This window comes from Vidua chalybeata, chromosome 14 (assembly GCF_026979565.1).
Source record: "Vidua chalybeata isolate OUT-0048 chromosome 14, bVidCha1 merged haplotype, whole genome shotgun sequence".
Classification (NCBI taxonomy): domain Eukaryota; kingdom Metazoa; phylum Chordata; class Aves; order Passeriformes; family Viduidae; genus Vidua; species Vidua chalybeata.
The window spans coordinates 9606380-9626506 of NC_071543.1; the positions used below are offsets into that span (position 1 = coordinate 9606380).

General features: G+C 39.6%; 1 protein-coding gene across 1 annotated transcript in view; it reads left to right on the plus strand.

Annotated features, from left to right (window-relative positions):
• Positions 1-12097: 12097 nt before the first annotated feature.
• Positions 12098-20127, plus strand: part of TENM1 (teneurin transmembrane protein 1) — a 304289-nt gene continuing 296259 nt past the window's right edge. Inside the window, exon 1 of the mRNA XM_053955867.1 lies at positions 12098-12276. The gene's annotated coding sequence lies outside the window, so the exon portion shown is untranslated. The remainder of the gene's footprint in view (positions 12277-20127) is intronic.

The window sequence follows — 20127 nt, forward strand, 5'->3', positions numbered from 1 at the left end:
TTCTGTTCTTCCACACCATACCAATAGGGATTTTTCACACTCCCATGACATACTTTTCATTAACAGAGACTAATATTCTTTGTGTCAGTGCTGTTCTAACAGAAGAAAAAATAAGGTCTGGAATACGGTCCAGTTGCCAAACTGGGAGCAGGATCTAATTTGAGTAGATCTAAGTGCTGGATTCATAAGCCAGTGACTCCGAAACAGTGACATAAGAGTCTTTACTTATTTTTTGCATTACTCCCACATCATCACTCAGTGAGGAAGCAGGAGCTGCAAAGTAGCTCAGACTTCTTCTATTTCCCCTCAGCCAAGATTGATTCCAGCACCAGTGGCTGCAGTAACTCCTTTGACCCTTGCAGTTTGCATTCCATCAGTTCTGGTCCTCCTGTTCTTTATCTCCAGCAAGGATGAGAGAATAGGATTCAGGAAGAATGTCAGCAGTGAATCCAAAAGGCTGGAAGCCATTGTATTTAGTTGCAGTTACTGAGAGGCTTGGCTAGTTGTCACTTTTATTAGTTTTGAGAAAAAATAAATGTCTGTAATTCTTTGTTCTCCACGACCACTGAGAGTTTTACGGAACAGAAGCTTTTTCTGCATTTGATAGGTTATCCAGCAAAAGGATAATTACATCTGATGAGCTCTCTGAAAAAAAAAAAAAAAAAAAGTTATCTTTTTGTGACAACCATGTAAAATTATCAAAAAACTGAGAATTGTGGCATTTACAGTAATGCGAGATCTTTGAAAGAGGAAAAAAATAATGCATTTAAATCTGCAAAATATTATCTTCAGCTGTAAAAATTTGGTGAGATAGATACTATTTAGCAATGTTGCATGGCAAAGCACAGTTTTAAGAAGTATTACTGCACTTTTCCATTTATCTTTCAACTCTGCCTATATTTCATTATTACCTCTACTCATGACTCATAGTATTTCTACATTTTTCTACTAAGATTGACATATCTCATTTATTTTCACACCAGAAACCTTTCCTATGCATTTCCACAGCCAGATATTAGTTTCTTTTAAATAGTATATAGGCTTAAGGCCTCATTTTTCCAAATTCTAAAATTCAAAGCTCTGGGAGCTGCTATACTACATGTACATCCCATCAGTAGACCACAGGATATGTAATAATATTTCTATACCAAGTTAAGGCTCCCTACTATGTGTGTGTACATATATATATAAATCTAAACACATATGTGAGACAATCAGTTTGCAAACAACTGAACTGCATATAATTCACTCATTTATAAACAGACTTTTCATCCAGTCATTAGTTTTTATACCAAATATTATGTTAGATTGTTTGAAATGGATTGTCCTCTTCCCATCCCATACACAAGCAACATCAAGAAGCCTGAGGTGAAAAAGGCATGAGGGAACTCTCTGGTGCTTTTGTTCTCATTCCCATGAGAATGATTGTTTCTGATCCATTGCTGCACAGTGAAAATTCAAATTAAAGATTTTGCACTTAGGATGAATAACAGAAACATTAAAATTTACTTCAAGTATAGCAAAACTGTAAGTTTAACTTACTGTCCCATATCCCCATGTGTTGTTTAGTCGGGTTTACATACTCAATACATTTTCCCAAAGGCTATTGCAGATTTACAATGCATTCTGCTTTCCTGAAGTACTTGCTTGTCTACAAAGTACTACTGATAAAAATTAGATATCAAACAAATGAGATGGGTGTCAGAAACTTATAAATAATTAATTGAATGCTAGTTTACTAATAAATATTACAGAAAAGTCCAACAGATTCAAAAAGAGTTTTTCCCTTATAGCTTATTTTTAAAGTGCAAGGGTGTGATACTGTTTAGGAGGCTGAATTATATATATCTGGATTTATAATTAGTTCAGCTATTAACCTTTTCTCCAGTTTCTCTGGTGATATACTGCACTATAAATTCCATAAGAGATTACCTTGCAGAAAATATGGTTTTTCATAAATGCCCCATGCATATTTCATAATCACTTTTAATTTATTTATTCTCTATCTGATTCTCTACTGTCTCGTACCGGTGCAGTTTTACCTGTGTAAGATGCATACAAACAGAATTTTGTGATCACTTAAAGAAAACGTGGTTTTTTAGGGTTTTTTTTATGGATAGGAATTACAAATCTTCCAAACTGTTGAGGCAGCTCAGAACTTTGGGAGAGGAGTAATGTGCCTAGCAGAAATTGCAGGCAGACCTAAGGCACTAAATCACTGTGTAACAAAATTATCAACTTTTATTCCTCCTGAGCCCATAATTGCCCAAGCAGAAGTGTGTGTACATATATATCTATATATTTGTGTATACACACGCATACACACAAATATATATATATATCTATGCAAAGATTTCTGCAGGTGACCAAGATTTCTGCACCCAGATCTCTAAATGGGTTATTTTTAAAGAAGTTGCATCAGAACCTTCTGCTCAGAGTTGATGGAAGCCAGTAAATGGGTGCCCATTAATGCTGCATTAGCATTGTAAAACTGCTGCACTTCACAAAAGCCTGCCAGAACACAACCCAGTCTGGACTCTTAAAATGACTGCACATGTATTTGTAATTTGCCATCCATTCAGAAGCTGAAAAAAGGAGAGATCAAATTATCTAACTCTTCACAGGAACTTCTGAAAAACCAAACACAATGTTGTTGTGATGTAACAGTTTCAAACATATCTGTAGAAAGTGTGTAAATTCAAAATACTTGTTTTAAAGATATTTTAATTAATTGTTCCGTTCCTTCGTATTTTTTAGAACAGTAGGTTGATGTCTATAGGGATTTCAAAAGTCAAAACTGACAGTACATATTTAACTATCATAACCACCCAGCAATTACATTTAGCTTCTGCATTCTCATCTGACTAGCCTTGCAATCCAGGAACTTGTGTGCATATTGGGATTTCTGTAAAAGTTAGCATTAATGAAACGGAGTTTTAAATTTCCCTAGGCTCAATCTAGACATTAAGAATATAAATGTAAATTAGCAGAGAAGAGCAAGCAGACTTTGAATACTAACATTTTCATCCCATAACTTTTAGTTAAAAATGTGCTACAGAATGTGGGATCCAGTCTTCTGCAACTGGCACCCTCAAACTCCATTAATAATTATCAGAATATTTCTGTAATTGTCTATGTGCTTGCTATAGCACTGTAAGACTCAGACACCATCCAGCTACAGATTATTACTGTCTGTCTGATAAATAATTCCTGTCCAATTCCATTTTGACTTGAAGACTGCTTCTAAAAAGATTCTTTTCTGCTTAAAAAATCAGTTATAGAATAAATGTGGCCACAGTATTCTACTTATTTCACTTTTTACTGGCAAGACAAATCTTGCAAATTCATTGGCTTTTCCTGACGTTTTTATAGCCACCTGCAGTGCTTACTTTCATTGCAGTGTATTTTGTATGATCATGGGTGTCCACACTCTGCTTTTGTTCACTCTCTGTCCCCATCACCACTGACAGTATGTTCTGATGATAAGCAAGTGAAAAAAAAAAATCCATGGTGAGAATGGTGAGAATATTTAGCTTTTACATATTGTGCTCTTAGTTCAAACTATTGAAATGGTTAGTAATGAAGCACCAATTCTAGTGATAAAACATGAGATTTTTATACTCTAAGAACAGCTCCTTTTAAAACTGCTCACAGTTATTAAACACTCACTATTTGTTATGACCAGCTGCATAATCTAACTCTTTACCCACTCAGAATCACTAATCTCTTTCAATATATGCTGATAGCAATGACCATAACTAGAAGACAGTAAGGGCTGGAAGGACAATGATGATATAAACCTCACTTTTCAAAGTTCAAGTGAAGTGCTGAAAAATGTTTGTGTTTTCTGTGGCTATTCAGGATTATTATCTCATTGGAACAATGGGTTGAATAAAAGGAATATTTTTTTTATAAATAGAGGGATTGTGAATGCTTTATATGAAAGTATTTTTATCCTGTTTTCTTTTGGTGTAATGAAAAAAGTGATCAGTCATAGATCTAAAAATAAGCTGGAAGGCATCTCAAGAAATTTTTGATCTTACTCCTACTTGGAGTCTGGACCTTTCAAGTTTGAATATTCCCGAAGACCCCTCCGGGCAACATGTTCTAGTATTTCCACGGTGAAAACATTTCTCATAATATCTAACTGTAATTTCTCGTGTGTGCCTGTTGCCTTTTTTCCTGTCCCATCCTGCTGAACTCACTCCAGAAAGTTGCTGTCTGTCTTGCACTAGGGGAGCTCTAAACCATCTGTCAGGTGTGGACTCACACGTCCTGCAGAGAGGCACAGCATGGCTCACCCCACCTGTTGGATGCAGCCTGGCCCACTGTCTTTCAGGGATATTTTGCTAATTCTCATTCAGTTTGTTCCTCAGGATCCCCAGGTGCTCCTGCTGTCCTGGCTTGCCTCTGCACTGTACAGGCACATGACTCCTCTGCACTCACATGTAGGACTTTGTGCTACCCCTGACTGAACTTCCTGAGGGTCCTGTGATCCCTGGGATGTGCATGGACCATCCCCTCCACTTGGTATTATTCACAAACTCACCAAGTGTACACTTTTGCCCACTGTTCAAACTGTTAATAAAGGCATTCTATGTTCTTCTGACATCAATGTGCAATAGAAGATAAAGAATCTGACAGGTATCTATGTGGATGGATGAATGGTTGATTGCTGTATGTTCCTGTTTTTCCAAAAGGAACCATATGAATTGTTAATATTTTAAAAGATTAAAAACCTTCTCAATGAATCTTGAATAAAGAAGTATATGTAGATTTTCCTGAATGCCTGCATGATAATGATGTAAGCCTTAGAAATGTTAGTGTGAAATAAGGTGTCTTAATTTACTACCTCAAAAAACCCACATCCATCAGTTTCAACCTGCAGTTTTTGTGGGAGTCATTTGAGAGATTTTGCTAACAAACACAAAGCTGAAAAAATGAAATTCCCTTGTAAAAATTTGAGATTCTCTATTTGCTCCAGTGTAAGTGATGCTGAGGGATGAAGGTATCTGACAATCTTCTATACCAACCTTTGTATTTTTCAATAAGTGTTCCAGAAATTTGCTAATGGATTGTATCCTAAGCATTGGGTCATTTGGTTTGTTTCGTTTGGGTTGAATTTCTGTTCTGATTTTCTTTGGTTTGTTTTATTTCATAGATAACATATTTTTTAGCACAGCATCATTTTTATGTTACTTTCCAATTTTCAGCCTCAGTTCTGAAGACAGTTCAATGTCTTCCTATCAAGTGAATTTTGGGTTTGAAGTTGCCAGAGAACAGTAGCAAATTAGTCCAGCATGACTCTCGATTACCTTTGTTATAGGAAAATTAGGATACTAGCTTAGGCCACAAATTTTATTGCATATTCTTACAAAAGTGAAGGTGAACAAGAAAATTCAAGTAATCACCATTTTCAGTGAGATGCCTCTTAAAAACCATTTGGTTTAAAAGCATTTGATGTAATTTAAAAGAAATTTTTGCAAGCTTGCCTCCTAGGAAGCACTTGGGAGTCTTAGTAAAATTTGAATGTTTATGTTTTAAAGCACTTTTAATGCAAGAAATCTGTGTATAATTATCTCTAATTAGTCATCTCTTCCACTGAGATTTATACTAAGCATTTAGTTTTTCTCTACAGTAGATATTTCCCAGGCTTCTTTAATAACTAGGACTGTCTGACAAGCTGATCTCAGGATCAGATTTCAAACTCCTCTTATTCCATTCTACCTGTTGCTTTAGGACATTGCTTAATGAGGCCAGAGTTACTTTCATGTCTAATTAAGCTGAAGAGATTAAGATATTTAGGTCTTGTTTTTGTATACTCTCCTAAGGGAAAAGTAAATACATAAGCAACAGAGATCAGCAGAAATACAAGAAAGAAGAAAAGCAGCAGGAACACAGGGGATTATTATGTAATATAAGGGAACAGGAAAAGGCTGGGTAGATTATCCTGCCTAAAGTATGTTCACTTGCCTCAAAAAATATTGCACTGAACTGTAAATCAGAATTCTCCCTAACATGATAATATGTCTTTATCAGATGAACCTGAAAAAGAAATATGGAAGAAGGGACTTTATGTCTTTATAAAATATATTTGAAAACAGATCCTGATTAGGATTTCCTATTTATACAGTAAACTGGAAGGTAGCCATGAGACTGATGAAACAATGTATCCAAAATAGTCTATTAAACATGCCTTCGTTTTTTATGTTCCTTATCTTCTCCAGTGTCAGCTTTCAATGCAATGAGAAGTTTATTATTTCATTTGGGAAAGAAACGATCCCTGTTTTATGGAAGTTTAATCTCTCTTCAGAAGTGCCTTACCTTCGTTCCACTCTAATGGGCAAGTGGATAGACTCAAAGCTCTTTCAGCATGCATTCATATTCCGGAATGAACATTTCAATTGAATATTTTTCAACAATGTTTCTTAATAGTCATCCTTCTTAGTAAAAGGTTTCTCAAATCTTCTAGTTTAGGTACAGCTTTCTGCAGTACCAAAGAAGTTCCCTCTAAAGGCAGCAAAGCATTTAAACTAATCTTTTCATACCTCCAGCTCCTTTCAATTACCTGGCAGTATACTTATTTATACATTTTGCATGTTTCTTTCATGTGATTTTAGGGGTTTTCTCCATTTTTTCTTAAGATCTGAAAATATATGGATGCTCTTACATCTTTTTTGCCTTTTCATTCATGACCTAAAATTCATTTTTATTTGGGTCTTGGAGTGAATCTGGGAAATACAACTGGCCTGTTTGGAGGGTTCTGGAGTTCAAACCAAAATAATGAAGAAAAAAAGTTCTCTATGTCAACTGGAAATTGATTTTTTTTTTCTCCCCAGTTTATAAAAAATAATCCCCAAGAGTTTAATTTTAAACATTTTTTTATCTTAATAGATAATATTTCTTATAATGAACTTAAGGCAAATGAAATAGCTGGTACTGCAGCTACACATCGGCGACCACCACCCAAGTCAGGCTTCCTGGGAAGTGGCGAATCAGCCCCGGTGCCAGGAGCATCAGCACCACCTTGTGTTCATGGGATAGGAAAATCAGCCAGGAACACGCCTCCCCAGCCATCCAAACCGCAGCGCTTCCCTCTGCTCCCCATAGCTCGCTAATGAAGGAGCCATACCTGTGGAAAAGATGCATATTTTTTGCTAGTGTAAGCTTAGAATAATCGATATATCCAAGTACACGAGAATTTATCAGGAAACCTGCTTGGATTTTTGGTCAATGCGTTAGACAGCAGCCGCAGCACATGAACAGCCCAACTATTACCAGATTTTTTCAGTAGGCATCTTCGAACAAGATAGCTTAGAGGTGAATTTTGTGAGAATGTTTGCAGTTATTTACAGGAGTTCTTTCTGAATGTGAGATATGACACTGTAAAACCTATTCTTTTCTTTGAATTTTTTAAAAAGGAACAAAGGAGACCTGTGTCATGTAGTGATGGAGAGCCTTGAGAGAGTCAGTATCATGTTTGGATTCCTTTTTCATAGCCTGTAAACATCCTACAAAGCACTGCTGCTTCCTTCAGTCTTTTGCACGGTAGAAACTGTTCTGTAAACAAATCTATTTCTGGTACATTTTTCCACCAACTTGACTATGAAAATGCATCTGTTTTCATTTCTTTTCCAAAAAAAATCAGCTTCTCTCTATCCATTTGGTTCTGGGAGTACAGTTTCTGGAAAGAAATATCCCATCACAAATTGCAGTTACTTCTCTTTTAGCTCTACTATATGAAGTACAGTTTCTAGCAGAAATTTCCAGGGCAAAACCTGTTCAGGAACTGGTAATAATATGGAAGTGCAATTTCATAGACAGATTTCTACACCTCAATGTATTTAGCCTAGCTTCACAAAAGTCAGGTCTTCTCTCTGAGAATGAAACAGAATAGCAACTTTCCCTACTTTTGGGCTCCTTCTTTTGGTCTAGAAATTAAAACCTTCTGATTGGTGTTTCACAGCTCACTTTCACCTTTCTTATCATTTAAAACTTTGAATGTTCCCAGGCTAAGTGCAAGACTGTGCCTGTATGTCACTTTAGTGCAATGTATCAATTTACAGTTAGACTTCTGTTTTGATCATGTTTTACATCCACACCTCATGCACTTCTATCAGACTGATGTAAGGTATCATTTTAAAAAATGGAAATTTTCCAAAACCACTGTGCAAACTGCATGATGGATCAGTCTCATTAGTTTTATCAAGTATAAACCTGGATTAAAAAAAAAAAAAAAGCAACCTTGTGCAGTATGGTTGGGATCCCATGTTGATATACACTACAGGATCTTCCTCAACAGTGTCCTTTTAGAGGCTGACAATGTCTCGAATGTCCTTTTAATTTTTCTCCCTGTTCCAAAAGGGGCAGGGCACTGTTATTGCTGCTACTCAGTCTCTTCTGTCACTTTCTGTCAGACAGCTGGGATGGCAATGCCCTTTATATTTGGGTAGTTTACCAGCAGTATTAAGGGACTCACTGTAAATATTTCATCACCTTTCTGAAATAGTTTTCTCTTTTTCTGTTGAAAAGACAGAAAGAAACTAAGTCTTTCCAGTACCTGACAGGACAGTAAGAGAGCTGTAAGAGAAACTTTTTATGAGGACATAGAGTGACAGGGCAGGGGGGAATGGCTTCAAGCTGCCCGAGGGTGAGTTTAGATGAGGTATTAGGAAGAGCTTCTTTGCTGGGAGGGTGGTGAGGCACTAGCACAGCTTGCCAGGAGGCCTGTGAATGCTCCATCCCTGGAGTGTTCAAGGTCAGACTGGATGGAGCTCTGAACAACCTGGTCTAGTGAAAGGTGACCCAGCACATGGCAGGGGCTGGAATTAAATGGTTTTTAAAGGTCCCTTCCAACACAAACTGTTCTGTGATTCTATGAAGTTGAACACTGTATTTTGTGTATTTAGCATTGGGATCTGGCTGACCTCTTGCCTCTATGTTTTGAAGCATGTTAACTGTAAGAAGGAGTAATTTCCACAAATGCTAAATCAAACAACCACTTCAACTATTTAGGGAAGCATTTTATGTCTCACAGTTGTCAGGAAAACCAGTCTAGTATAAACTAGGAAAACTCACCAGAATTTCAGAGAAGTTTTTGAGGACTTCATCTGATCGAAACAACAGAGGCACAAAGAGGAACTCTCAGCATCATTCTCAGAAGCACAGCTGACAGAACTTTGGTGAATGGTGATATCCTACCCCAGGTGGGTTAAAAAGTTCCTCTTCAGCTGTGAGACCAGCAGCTGTGTCTCAGAGATTGTTGCAATGCAGGAAATTATCTCTATTCCCACAGGAGTTATTCTCATAACTTAAAACCATGCTTCAGCATAACTCACCAGATAAAGACAATGACTCACTCAGGAGGCTCATCTGAACTTGAGAGAGCCAAAAGGTGTCAAGCCAGTCCTTAGCATCAGTGCTGCAACGATGAGTGTTGCACCAGTGCACTCGAGATACCATCCCCTGCTACTTACAGAGAAAATCTCCACTGCAGAGGGCTGTAATACTATATAAACCTACCTGTGTAACAAAACTCCATTTGGCACCAGCATATCTAGCAATATTTTACTTGTTGCTTTCTTTTAAATTAGTTTAGCAGGCTTGGCTGTGAAATCTGAGGGTCAGAATTCTTTTTTCTTTCTAAATGCATTTAGGTTTGATGTGCTTAAGGACTCTTGTTGTAAAAATATTTATCCTGATTCTTGGAAAGCTCTCTATCTGTATCTGTTCCTTCTGCTGGAGCATTTCCCCTTAGCTCTTATTGTCCCACTCATATTATCCCACGGGATCCCCACTGGGATCTGCTCCTATTTCTGTTGGAGCTTGCATGTAGCACACCCAAAATTCCATACTTTCTTCTGCATCTTTCTCCTGGAATAATACATAGTATCTGCATGGTTCTCCAAGCAACTCTCTTTGAATTTTTCTAACTCACTAGGGAACATCCATGGGTATCTTAAATAACCACATATATATATATATATATATATATATACACACAAATCAGACGCTCCACTTGATACCTGGCAACAATTTCCCACTGCTGAGTTGATCCACTGTGTTTCATTTACCACAGCAGTGGCTGAAGAGACAGAGGTAGAATTGAATGCCCACCTCCAATAGTTATCTTTTTATGCCTTCCCTTGATGAGGCTACCATCTTTTTATGACTGCTATATGTTAATGACTAGAACAGGCAATTCCATAGGATTCCAAGAAGAATAATTATTATTAATTTGTGTTCCTTGTCTGCCCACAGCAGAGCAATATTTATTTGACTTTGGTACTATGTTAAAACCTGGAATCCAGATGGGTCAGCTATCTTGGTTTATTTTTCTGTGACTAACATGGTGACTTAATTCAAGACCTTTTTCTTTCTTTGGTTTTGAGTTATTTCCATGTTCAATCCATGGTATCTAATTTTTGTATTAATGAAAAAGAAATGTTAAAGTCTGTCCAGCGAGAGAAGAAACCAAAACAACCATGTCTACTGGGAAGGAAATTTACCTTTTACTTTAGGCTCAGAAGAACTCAGACTGATCTATACTGCTGAAGAATTACTCCACCTACCAGGACTAAATCACAGAAATTTGAGAGGACTGTTTTGGCTTAAAATAATTAACATTTAGAAATAGTTAATGATGGAGATTGTTGAATAGCTTCAAGATTCATGAGAAATAGATGTGGTTACTTCTGGCTTTTCTGGGCTTCCTATAAAGGTAATGTACAGATGATTTTACCTAATTTATTATTTTTTATTTATGCATTCAGATATATTATATAGGTATCTTGAAGATGTTCTTTTCCCCAAATAATTATGTAAACACCATAAACTAACTGTCTGAATGAAGTATTTTCTGGGGCACAGTACAGAGTAAACAAAAGGACTCCACTTTGGGTGGTCTCTGCAGAAACTTACAAAAGACTTACAAAACTTACAAAGAAGTAACAGCAATGGTGAATTGCACGCTTTTCCCCAGTGTCTTCCTGGAACTGAATGCACAAGCTAAATGATGAAAATAACCTCAGTGATTTTTAGGAATTGATAGATAGGTGTATGCAGTATCCGTGTGAACATAGACCAGGATGGAGACAGGCTGATGAGCCAGGTCCAGCCTCAGAGGCACACCTTTTCCAGTTCCTTGGATTTCTTCAGCACAATAACATTTTTACAAATAAGTGCTGCTGCAGAATTAGCTGTTGTGAAAAGAGCGGGTGGTAATAACCTTTATGCCTTGCATGCCTTCTTGAGCATAAACCGTGTAGAAATGATGAAATTATAGAGATCATCACCAGCTGAAGTTCCCCTCCACTAAGACCCGGGACTGTTAATTGAGGTGGCCACAGGAGATCCCCACTTTAATAAACTCAGATCGCAAAAGGAAAGCTGCTGAAGCACTTTGTATAAATCAGCGTCCCTCTCCCAAGCCTTGATTCCACCATCGTTCTGATTTCCCGGCCAAGGTAAATTATTTAAAAGGTGTTCTGCGCTACATCCCAAGGCAGAGACCCGCCGGTGGGGCGTTCTTTCCTCCCTTTCCCCGGGACGGGCGGCAGATCTCCGCGGAGCCGGGGCAGCATCCCTCCCTCAGGCGAGCGCAGCCGCCTCACCTGCCCGCAGACTTCCCGAACTCTGCCCAAATCTCGCACCGCCGCGGGCGGGGCCGGCTCGGCCCCACAGCCGCCGCTGCCCGCTCCCTCCCCCGCCCCGCGGCCCCTGCCGCCGCCGCGGGGCAGCCCCGGCGCGGCTCGCGCCCCCTCAGCCCTCGCCCGCCGAGGTCGGCGCGAGGCGGCTCGAGGCGCGGCGGTGAGCAAGGCGCCTGCGCAGCTCTCCCGGGCATGCTCATTAACAGCGGAGGAGCCGAAAAGGGGGAAAAAAAAAGAGAAAAAAAAAAAAAAAAAAAAAAGAAAAATCCCACCCTGAGAGCGAGCGGCGCCGCTGACACTACACCCGCCGGAGAGCAGCGGCGGCGGCAGCAGCGGCGGGGCTGCGCCGCGCCGGCCCCGCGTCCCCTCGCGCCTCGGCTCCCAGCGCCCGCCGCGGGCAGCTGCGGGGCGAGCCGCGGCAGCAGCAGCCGGCGCGTTCCCCCGGCGGGGCGGAGGGGCCAGGGCGGGCTGCGGGGGAGCCGCCGGCAGCGGCGATGTGGATTTATATTGGCCCGCGCCGCAGCCGCCCGGGAGCGGGGCGCGGGCACCGCACCTAGAGGCGATGGGCGAAGCCGTCGGCGGGGCTGAGCCGGGGCGCTGCTGAAAGTTCAGCCGGTGGCCGCGCTCGGTAAGTTTGCCGGGGAGGCGGGAGCGGCGCCGCGGGCGCCCGAACTTCGCATTTCGCGGGGGGCAGCGGCGTCCGAGCCGGGGCGGCGAGGGGAGCGCCGGGCGCCGCCGGGGGTGCCTTGCCCCGCCGGAGCGGGAGCCGCCGGGTGCTCCCGGAGGGTTTTTGTGGATGGCACTGGGTGTGTACGTGCGGCTCCGTGTGCGCTGCGCGGGCGGCGGGTGCCGGCGGGCGGCTGCCGGGCTCCGGGGCGGTGCGTGCGGGCACCGCGCGGCCGCGGGAGTGGGCGCCCAGCAGCGATGCCGCGCTCGGGGCTGAGCCCGGCGCCCCGCACGCCTACAAGGGGGTCTCCTTCGCCCGCGGTTGCCGGGCGCGGTGTGTCGGCGCGGAGCGGCGCTCTGACCGCCGCCGCGGTGCCATCGCCCCGGGCGGCAGCGGCTCCCCGTGCCCGAGGCGGAGCGGGGCGGGCAGCGCGGGTGCGCGGCTCTCCGCGGGGTGCGGCGGCGGCGAAAGGCGGGGCGCTGCCGGGGGCCGGGCTCCGGCTCCTCGCTGGCGTTGCGGGAGCGCCCGGGCCGCTCACATGAAAAGCCGCATCTCCGGTGCGCGCAGGGTGAGGTGGCTCCTCCGGGGCAGCGGGTCCGCGCTCGCTCCCAGCTGGAGGATGGAGCCAGCCTGATGTCTCGCCGCTCCTGAGGCGTAATCTGCTAAACGTGTGTTTGGTGTATTCTCCTGCCACCGATCGTGGGATCTGGTAATCTCTTTTCGTCGAGGCGTGTGTACATACAATCGTTACACTGCTCTGCTGCTTCCAGCTGTTTTTTCTCTAAAACACCTTACAGCTGTAGCTCGTGACTGACGGTTTAAGCGTGATGTGTGCTTAGACCGGCTGTGGATATGATTGTGGTACATAGTGAGGAACCTGCCTCTGTAGTATTAACTGTATGTTCTTACCGAGCTGAATGGCAACACGTTTACCTTAGCAGATCTGGGCTTTACGTGTTCTAATACTGAAATCAATGCCAAGAACTCCCCACCTTCCCCTTTATTTGGCTTAAATATATGTCACCTCTTTAGGCTGTGTAGTAACTACTTTAGTGATAGTCTTTTATTGATTGTTTTCCCAATATCCATAGGTTGTAGATACCCATCTTGATTGTGCTGATGCTTCCCTGATAATTAACGAGTCAGATACACTGTACTATGGAAATAAATATCAACTGTCCGTGTGGTGGGGCAAGCATCTCAGACATCTTCTGTGTCTCCAAATGGTTTTGCAGTAACAAACCCCCACCACTCCTAGTGCCTGGCTTTTACCTGTTAATTGTGAAGCTTAACATAAAACAATTTGATATTTGAAGTATGGAATTACTGGTGTTGTAGTGAGCACTTAGTGAATCACAGATAGCAGGATACACTGTAGTAGGGGAAGAGCTATACATCAGAAGGTGAACACAGCCCAATCGCTTTCCTTCTTACTTGTCCGTAGTTTCTTTTCAAAGCTTATTTTATACATGACCCTTAATGCTGTGGATTAATCTCAAAACACTTCTTCACAGACTTCTTCTCAATAGCCTGCTACCCCTATAGATATAATATTGATAACATAAATTCATCAGAAGTTGATACTGTAGTTTTAATATAACTGTGTGTCTTGGGGATTTTGGCTTGCTGGTTTGTTTTAAGAACTCAAATCTCTAAACTGCTGGGGCATGTAGGAACCTTTCTCAGTCTTGTGTGTTGTTTTTGGTGTGCTTTGTTTTTTTAATCACTGTTTTGTTTCGAAGAATGGTTAGAAGTTTTCTGAATAACATATATCCAATAGAATTTTTCTCTGAATATCTGATCTTTAAAAAAACTCAAACAATCAAAGCCAAATAAGATCCCAAGAAAATTATATTTCAAATACTGAAATAAAAATCCTTTATTTTAAAGAGAACGGTTCCTTTCAGTTGCCAAATTGTAAGTATTTAAATGATGTGTATAAATAGTAAATGAGAAAATTCTTATTAAAAACAGCTTTTAAAAATGTAGGAATGCAAATTACTACTCTCAACACTTCAAGTAGTCAGATGTGGAAGTAAATGAACATATTGTATTGATGCCTTATGTGTAAAAACGCCATTGAAGTGTATTCAGAGTTCTATAAAAGCAGTGTCATGTGAGGAAAACTGTGGCAAAGGAAATCTATTACTCGTTTGATGTGGCATGGTAGTTTAGAAAACTGAAGAAATTACCTGGTAGCTCACACTTGTGCCTGTAGTCACATGCGGAGGTGTGCAATGTTATGTTCTGCAGTAATGGCTTAGGAATAGGTAGGTGTATACTTCCTTCTTTCCATTGGGATAGGAAATTTGGAGGGTTGGTGTTGATGGTAATTGGAGCAGACAGGACATTATTTCGATGTGATTCATGAGGTCTAAACTGTATGCATTTAATTTTTAAATGATCTTAATCTGAAAAATGCAAGAAGAATAATGCTGCTTAATTTATCACAATCTCAGGGCTTTGAATATGGGAGAACAGTCCTCTCCATTTGGTCAGGAATATATTTTGTTGCCATTTTACAACCTGAGAGAATGATGTTTCCTGTCTTTGCTTCTGTCACAATGACTGCCAGTATCTCACAATGACTGTAGTGGGACTAAATTTTGAAATGTTTTAGAGTCCAGATACAAATACAGATACAAATAGGACTATGTCTGAAATTCATGAGTTTCTGTTTTCTTGTCTGCTACTTCTTCATTTAGATATGTCCATTGATTATATTTGACAGTTTGGCACAGCTGAGTTCATGGTAACTTTTGTGAGACCAAACAGACTTAATACAGCTTTGTTTTTTCGCTAAAGGCCCAGTCCTGAGTCTACTGATTTGAGGTCCAAATTTTTTTGCCTTCAAAGTTGTAAAAATAGTATCAAGTCAAACTGTAGTTTGGTAATTGCTGGTGGAAGCAATTTTATGTATTGCAGTCACTAATCTGTTTAGCTTCTTTAGTGTTTTACAGTCGTAGGTGCATGTAATACTGTAATACTTATGCAGCCTTTATATGAGTTAAGAAAAGGAAGTACAGTGCTTGTTTTGTCACCTTTCCTTTGCTCACCTTTAAAGTTTGGTTATAGTCCCAGTGTACAAACTTTAGGTTTCCCAAGATTTTTGTGTGTTACATACACAAGTTGATGACAACGTACATTTCTAAAACCTAAGCAGAAGTTACCAATAAATATCACAGTATCAAAACAGTAAGGAGAGTTTCATAGAGTCATAGCATGGTTTGGGTTGGAAGGGACCTTTAAAGTCATCCAGTCCAACTCCCCTGCAATCAGCAGGAATATCTTCAAGTAGATCAGGTTTCTCAGAGCCCTTTCCAAACTGACCTTGAATGCTTCCAAGGATGGGGCATCTACCACCTCTCTGGGCAACCTGTGCCAGTGTCTCATCACCTATATTATAAAAAACTCCTTCCTTAATCTAAATTGACTCACCTTCAGCTGGAAACCATTACCCCTTATCCTCTTAGAGTCATTGTTGTTAATATCAGTATTTGACTACAGTCCTTTCCAATGAATAAATAAAAATCATTCTTGTCTCACAAGTTAAAATGCTTGCTGTGCTTGAGGAAACCACATTGAAGCTAAGACTGGTGACGGTTTTGGTTCAGAAAAAATACCATGTTTAGAAAAAAAATCTGATTTTTATGATGTAAGGTTGTGTGGAATCCTAGGTGGATATGTATTAAAGTGGTTCTGTTGCTCTCCTCTGGGCGTTGATTTCGTTTTATACTCTATTGATACAGAAAAGTTACAGCTGGTTATCCAACCTTCTGTTCATCACCAGTGCTGCATTTCTGTATGATGCTGGTTTGCAACTGGTATGACAAAATCGAAATCCCACTAGAGAACAAAAAGCTCTGTATCTAACTTCAGTCTAGGTAGCATGCAAATCTGTCATCTGTGGTGGCAGCTAGATCAACCAGCTACCAGCATATCAACCTTTCCATAGTTCTGCCAGACCAGCACTGCATCATTGAGGGCTTTTGCATCTTCCCAGTTTCTCAGTGATGCTCACCAAGAGCATCATCGTTATTTTACCAGGTAGATACTTAGTTTAAAAGATTGAGCAATTTGCTGAAGTACTGATAAGTGGCATATTCAAAGTTTATTGAAATCAGTTAGAGGTAGACTTGTCCCTCCCTCTGCTTGCCATTTTACTAATTTACTTTTTATGGTTTCTTGACCAAGCACACAATGCAGTGATATTTGGCTGAGCTATTACATATGCACAGAATTATTCTGTAGTACAGCTGTAGCTATAGGTTTTAGACTATGATAGAACTGTCTATCAGTTCTAGCTGCCTCCTCCAAAATGACTATCCAACATGTATCTTGCTATTGTTCTGCTTTCTGTGAATCAAACAATTAACTAAGAGACAGAAATGTGCTATGTGTCAGTTGATCTCTATGAGTAAAATAAGAGGGAAATTATGTTAAATGGTACTTCTGTTGGATGGAAAGTAAGATTTTCATGCTGCTTAAGTAAAAAGGAGATATTAGTTATATTCTTATCTTGGCACTTTGATAAGCCTGTTCTCAAGACTCTTCTGTTGCATTTCATGATGAGGAGACTATGCTTAAATGAGCAGATTTCAGTCCTCATCCATCTTTGCCTACGGCTGAAACCACATAAATATTAATTCCTTTTAAAAAAAAGTCTTTACTGGTTGGCTTAAAAATCAGTTCATGTGGATGAAGCTAAAGTCTGCTATTGCCATCTAACCTCAGAAAATTTTTTTTTATTTGTTGATGTTTAAGTGTTTTCTGTTTATTTGCTTGAAAGCCTTCATACATCTTGAAATTTGATGCAATATAATGTGGAAATCTTTGTGTATAAATTATAGCTGTAGTTAGCATTATGCAACACGGTAATGTCACTAGTATTTATACTTGACAGGAGAAGTAATTTAGATGGTTCTCTATGTTTTTTGAATAGCTTGTAGGTGTTACCTGTTCATTTAATTCACTATATTAAATGCCATTGGTTTTACCTTAATGTACATTTAATAAATTTAAAAACCTGTTTGAGCAATGAAAAAGCTCCAGAAATACAACTTCAGTGGAAATTGAAATATTAATATCAGTGATACAGGGTTAATTGAATGTCAGGAAAAAAATACCATCCAGAGGATGAAAACTCCTTTACTTGTAACTTCTACATTGAGAGTAATTTCAAGGTGTTTTAAAAGTTGAAATGAGTCCTAAAATGGTGGGGCAAATGCATCCTAAAACTGCAGTTTCTAACTTAACTGTTGCTGTTATATTTGAATACAAAATCTAAAGCACTTTCCTGAATAATAATGAAATGAGGCATAAAAATTAATCTCCATAGAAAGTCCCTAAGGGGAAAAAAAGACAGATGACTTTGTGAAGAGCATTCTAGTGTGCAAGATGAGGCATTTCTCATATTCATGTTGCTGAGTAATCTTTATTTACTTATATGGAGTAAGTTTTGGTACTTCTTTCCCTTACTTTCTTGAGCCAAGGATGTTTGACTCTACCTGCCCTTTCCACAGATCGGGCACGTGAGTTGAGTGCTCTTGTTGCCAGTCTAGCTGGATTCTGATTATCTGTCAGTAAGTAACTGGTATTTTCAAAGCTTCTCTGTTAAAGTTCCAGTTAGTCTGAAAGAAAAGGAAGCTCTTTTCAAGCTTTCAGAAGCAGTTCACTTCCTGACAGCACTAAAGCTTTGTCTCTTCTGTGGCTTGATGTTGAAGCTTCTGTATTGAACTCAGCATGTTTCCATTTTTTCTTGAACTGATGAAGAGGCAAAATTTAATGTAACAGATTCATCAGCTGGGAGTGAGGATGGGATTTATTTTGGAGGACTGAGATGTTGAAGACTTGCATATTCTCCTCTGCTGAATATGGAACCTGCATGTTGGATTTCTTGAGCTTGTGATTAGGTATTGAATAGAGCAGCTTCGGAGTTCTGTTAGATATTTGCCATGTAAGCTTTTGTGCTTTCAGACTTGTAACTGTATCTAGAAATGGCAGATGTATGGAAATTGAGTGATGCTAGAAGTCATCTTATATATATATACATATACATATATATATATATATATATGTATATGTATATATATATATGTATATGTATATATATGTATATACATATGTATATATATATATGTGTGTATATATATATATATATATATATATGTATGTGACTGCTGGATCATAGGTGTCTGTGTTACTTGTGATTTAAAAGCTTGTCTTTTCTGTGTTTACAGACATACAGTTATATTGTGTTTTATCATTGCTTACTACTGCCGTGCCATAAATCATCAAGCCAACAAAAATGGGGCCCTTGAAGTGTTAGTCATTCCTGTCCCATGCTTAATGAGTAACCTTTGACATTTCAGTAAACATCAGCATGCTGGGTGCTAAGTGTACTGTCCACATTGCTATCAGATGGAGACAAGTTCTCATTTTTAAAAGAAATTACTTAATGTCAAATGCAGGAATGGCACAAGAGAAATGTGTATTTCCTGCTCCTTCTCCACGTGTGCTTTTGTTTGTAGATAAGTAAAGGGCGTGAAATCTTTCTAGTGTGTACCAGTTCTTAACAAATAGAAGCTGTAAGTGTTTGCAGGCTCTTATTCCATCATAACAGCTGTGGTCAGTGTGCAAGGTGTTTAGAGGCTGAGCCAATGTCTGAGGATAAGCACCAAGAGCTCAGCTGTGTCAGTCAGCCAGAGAAGTCCAGTGCCTTCATTAGAGCTTGAAAATCTGGAGCCATTTTTGCGTAACTAATGTATATTTATATAATGACAAAGTGATAGTGAGTGAAGTATAAACAGTTCTAGTATGATGTGATGGTGGATTTCACACCAGAACATGAGAAGTTGCAGTAAATCAAATCATGATTCTTCATATTTTGGTAATGTTTTACCTTATTGATTGAACACGGAGAGTAAATAAGAGTCACACATTTTAGGTTAGATGATCTTTTTCTTTGCTCATCATATTGCTGATAAATGGTCTGATCTAAAAATAATAAAAAGTGTCTCTGATATCTGTTTGAAATAGATTGTTTAAATAGTGTGTTCAGCTTTGTTTTGCTCTGCCTTTTTAACACTGGGGATTGCCACACCTAAACGATAAGTGTAGAGCTGCAGATTAAGTCACAGATGCAAAATAAATGCATCAAAACATTCTGCAAACAAAAGTACCATATCCATTTAAAAAATTTCATTGGAAGAATATTAAAGATGTACTCCTAAATTAAATAAAGCTATTGAGAGCCCAATATTTTGTATGAAAGGGCATGGTTATAGTACCAGGGTACCCTTAGTAGTTGTCTTTATTTCTGAATAAAACTGAAAGTTTTCTAGATTTTGGGGTTTTTAAAAAAGTTGTATTCTATGTCAGCTCTTTTCTACATATGAAAATAGTTACATTTTTCTGGAGGAGATCTGCCTCTATCTAAAAAGTAACCCAAACTGCCTACATGCTCAAAAAGAAAAAAACTCAATCAAGAATCACTCTTCTATTGCATGTTAGAATACAGTATGAAAAATCTACTGTCACCCTTTCTCCTCGGAATTTATAAGCTAATTTTAAAATATCAAGGGAAGTAAGAGATGGGAGTAAAAACCGTGGAATGAAATCAAAGGGAAAAAAGCTCTTAGTAGAGTGCTACTGTTCAGTGTCTCTCTATAGAGAGACCTCTACCTGCTTCTTCCAGTGTGATAGTATGATACCAGGGAAATGTTGGGCACTCAAGAGTTTAAGTTGGGCATCATTTAGGAAAGATTTGGGCAGAAAAGACAGGCGAGAAATAAATTGGAAGGGAAAGAAACC